The sequence below is a fragment of the Neoarius graeffei genome, chromosome 21, assembly GCF_027579695.1.
Source record: "Neoarius graeffei isolate fNeoGra1 chromosome 21, fNeoGra1.pri, whole genome shotgun sequence".
Lineage (NCBI taxonomy): Eukaryota > Metazoa > Chordata > Actinopteri > Siluriformes > Ariidae > Neoarius > Neoarius graeffei.
Window position 1 is genome coordinate 26,019,365 of NC_083589.1, and position 4,343 is coordinate 26,023,707.

Genomic DNA, 4,343 nt, shown 5'->3' on the forward strand with positions numbered 1-4,343 from the left:
GATGTTCAGGAGATGCTTAAGTCCTCAGATGTGTTTTTGTTCACTGTTTGATCGTGGTCACCATTGTAAACTAACGCTGTGGAAACACATCTACTGATGCAACTGGACACATCGTCAGTGATGTTCCTGGAATCATTGGGTGTTTCGGGTCTTTCAACATCATACACCCTCATCCAGGTGACCCAGCCGGGGCTGATCAGACCCCAGCTTGTGTCCAGATGGCATGCTAGCTACCACGACTCCATGGTTCTCCTCTCTTGAGCTACAGCCATCTTGAGGCCCTCTCTGCCGCTTCGGTGGTATTGTGGATGGCTCTCCTTTTCTGTTGTCCGACGATGCCTAAACACCCCAGTGCGCTGGCCAAGGACCGGGCCGCAAAGCCTCTGCAGCCTACCTCAATTGGAAGGCACTTTGCCCTCCATCCTGACTGCTGGCAGTCATTGACCAGCCCCGTGTACTTGGAGAGCTTCCTTTCAAAAGCTTCTTCCAGGCGGTCTTCCCACGGGACTGTCAGCTCCAGCATTACGACCTGCTTGGTGGCCTCGGATACAAGGATGATATCAGGACGAAGGGTGGTGACTGCAATGTGGCTGGGGAACTTCAGTTGTTTTTCAAGGTCCACTAGCAGCTGCCAGTCTCTTGCAGAGGTCAGGATGCCTGCTGGTGCTTTCTTTGCTCAGGCAACCTGCTCCCCAGCCCTGACAAAGGCGATGGTATACTTGGGGGGGGGCGCAGCTGCTTTGCCCATACCAGTCCTGTGTTGATGGCTTCAGCAATGGTCTTCAGGACTTGGTCATGCCTCCACCGGTAATGCCCTTCTCCAAGTGCTGTTGTGCAGCAGCTAAGAACATGTTCCAAGGTGCCTCTCTTGGAACACAATGGGCAAGCTGGTGACTCTGCAAGACCCCATGCATGCAGGTTTGATGGACTGGGCAACACGTCGTACACTGCCTGGATGAGAAATTTGATGCAGTGAGGCTCAGCTCTCCAGATCTCAGTCCAGGTCACTTTCCCCTCCAGCGCATTCTCCCATCTTGTCCAGGCCCCCTGCTGTCTCATGCCCACCACCCTGCAAGATCTTATTTCCTCCACAGCAGCCCTCACCTCCTCTTGGACCAGGCGCCGCTTCTCCTTCCCCCTGGTGTTCATTTGTGGAGTTGGAAAGGATCCTAGACCAGCTCTGCCTCGTGCAACCACCCCCACCAGAGCCCTGTGGTACAGCCTAGCTTCAGCCATTTGCACGGCCTCTTCTGCCTTCCACTTTCTACCTGTCCTCACTTGGATTCCAGCATTGGCCACCTTTGGATCACTGGAGTCTCTGTACAGCAACACTTCTCTAGCCCTCATTACCTTGAGCTCCTCCTCCAAGGATTTAAAGGGCAGCTGCAGTTTGTTATTGCGCCCATAGAGTGCGATGCTGCTCAGGCTCTTAGGTAACCCCAGCCATCTCCGCAGGTGGTTGCTGACTTTCCTCTACAAGGTCTCTACTGTGGATACTGGGACGGCATAGACGAGGAGAGGCCACAGGATCCTGGGGAGGATGCCGTGCTGGTAGACCCATGCTTTGAATTTTCCAGGTAGACCGGATTTGTCCACGGATTTCAGCCAGCCATTCAACTCAGCACAGGCTGTCTGGATAGATGTTGCATCCTTGAGAGAGCTGTCAAAGACCTTGCCCAGACTCTTAACTGGCTTCTCTGTGATCGTTGGGATGGCTGTGCCTGCGATGTTAAACCGGAACTTGTCCTCCACCTTTCCTTTCCTCAGCACCATGGATCTTGATTTGGCAGGTTTGAAACGCATTCGGGCCCACACCATCATCTTCTCTAGACCCTTCAGAATCCATTGGCATCCCGGGACTGATTCTGTCGTGACTGTAAGGTCATCCATGAACGCCCTAATGGGTGGCTGTCGTTGCCCAGAACTCATAAGAGGTCCTCTGCACTCTGGCTCAGCAGACTTGGTGAGCATATTCATGGCCAAGGACAATAGCATCACAGAGATCGTGCACCCTGTGATGATGCCAATATCTACCTTGTGCCAACTGAATAGAGTTGCTCCTGAAGAGACCCTCATCCTGAAGTTGTTGTAGTAGTCAGTAATGAGATCTCTACACCTGCTGGGGACATGATGTTTCACCAGAGTGAGCTGGACAAGCTTATGCGGGATGGAGCCGAATGCGTTGGCCAGGTTAAGCCATAGCACTGACAGGTTTCCCCTATTTTCTCTGGCCTCTCGAATAAGCTGTGTCACCACACCTGTATGCTCCACACAGCCTGGCATCCCTAATACGCCACCTTTCTGGACTGATGTGTCAATGTAGGTGTTCCTTGCTAGGTAAGTGCACAGCCTCTTGGAGATAGCACTGAAGAAGATTTTGGACTCAATGCACAGGAGGGAGATGATGCGGAACTGGTCAAGCTGGGTGGAGCCTTCCTCCTTAGGGATCCAAACCCCTTCTGCCATTCGCCATTGTTCTGGGATTTTCCCCTTTCTCCAGAAGACTCGCAGGATTTTCCACAGCCGCAGTAAAAGTTTGGGACAGTTCTTGTACACTTTGTACGAAGTGCCACTTGGTCCTGGAGCGGAGCATGCTCTAGCTTTATGGACAACCTCTTTGATTTCTATCAGCTTCAGCTCCGACATGTCAAACTGCACCTCTGGCTCAGGTGGGTCAATAAGGATGTCGCAACCTCCCAACTCCAGCTCTCTTCTGGGGTCGCTGAACATCTTTGCGAGATGTTGGTCAATATCTTCCTTTGAGGAGGACAGTTTGCCACTGCGGTTCTGGCCTAGCAGGTCTTTTATGAACTTGAAGAGGTTAGCGATAAAGGCCGCTCATTTACGCGCCCTCTCGCGTCGCCGCCTCCGATGCCACTCTGCCCGGCGTAGAATCCTTATCCTCTTCCAGTGCATGGACATTAGTTGGGCTAGACCAAAGCGTTTCTCATCTCCTGCCTCTTTGTATTGAGACTTCAGCGCTTTCATCTCCCGCCTTATGAGATGGATCTTCTCCGCTCTGTGGTTCCTTGTGTAGGATGTTCCCAAGCTTTTCCTCTCCTCTTCGCCGAACCGCTTAGCTGCCATCCTGACAATGATTGTTGTCATGGCTTGCAGCTTCCGGTCCACCTCTCCCTTTGACACAGACTCCAGAATTTTGTCCACGTCATCGTCGAACTGCTTCCACAGGGTAGTCATGGTAGCTGCTGGCCACTTAATCCATCTCCATTCCGACTGGGTGCTCAAGGAGTGCGGCGCCAACACCTGGAGGTTCCGAGCACTGTGGGGTGACTCTGGGCAAGGCCCCTCCTGCGACTCACCAGGTGGAACACCTGTGCGTTGTGTTGCTGCTGCTCCCCCCAAACACTTCATCTTTGCTTGGTGAATTTTCAAGCCGCGCAAGTTCTTGCATACTTTCCCACACGTACACTGAGAGCTCATAGTCATTTGTCCATTGCCTTGGTCTGTCACCGTTGAATCTGTCCAGTTGGGGTGCTCATCCTCCCCCCCTCTCGGGCACCCCTGGGGGTATCTCTCCCCCAGGGGAGAGATACCCCCATAACGCATAATACATGTAATACCCAGGTCTTTAAAGGGGCTTCTGTGGACCTTTGATTTACCTGAAGAGAAGAGCAGGGAGGATTGAGAATCGAGCAGCTGTGGTTTGTTTACATCTGATACTAAAACTTGTAGTGTCCCAAAAACCATTGCAAAGAAGCGTACAAAAAGCCCAGAAATTCCTCCTTACCCAGGCAAAAACGATACAGGATTTATCTTGTAGTATCTTGACCCCCAGATCTTTACTCAGCCACATATAAAAAGTTGTACACCTCCATGCTCTTCCAGGTGTTCATCTGTTTGTCTCCAGTCCCTTGAAGAAGTATTCATACCCCTTGAACTTTTTCACATTTTTCCACCTTACAACCACGAACTTAAAAGTTTTTTATTGAGATTTTATGTGATAGACCAACACAGAGTAGCACATAATTGTGAAGTGAAACGAAAATGATAAATGGTCTTCAAATTTTTAAACAAATAAAAAATCTGAAAAATGTGGTGTGCATTAGTATTCAGTCCCCTGTACTCTGATACCTCTAAATACAATCCAGTGCAATCAATTGCCTTCAGAATCATCTAATTAGTTAATAGAGTCCTACTGTGTGTAATTTACTCTCAGCAAAAATACACTTGTTCTGTGAAGGCCTCAGTGGTTTGTTAGAGAACACTGAAGAGCAAACAGCATCATGAAGACCAAAGAACTCACCAGACAGGTCAGGGATAAAGTTCTGGAGAAGTTTAAAGCAGGGTTTGGTTATAAAAAAATATCCCAAGCTCTGAACATC

The 4,343-nt window shown here is 50.3% G+C and overlaps 1 pseudogene; it reads right to left on the reverse strand.

Annotated features, from left to right (window-relative positions):
- Window positions 1-262: 262 nt before the first annotated feature.
- Window positions 263-3,108, reverse strand: LOC132869948 (uncharacterized; annotated as a pseudogene).
- Window positions 3,109-4,343: the final 1,235 nt, after the last annotated feature.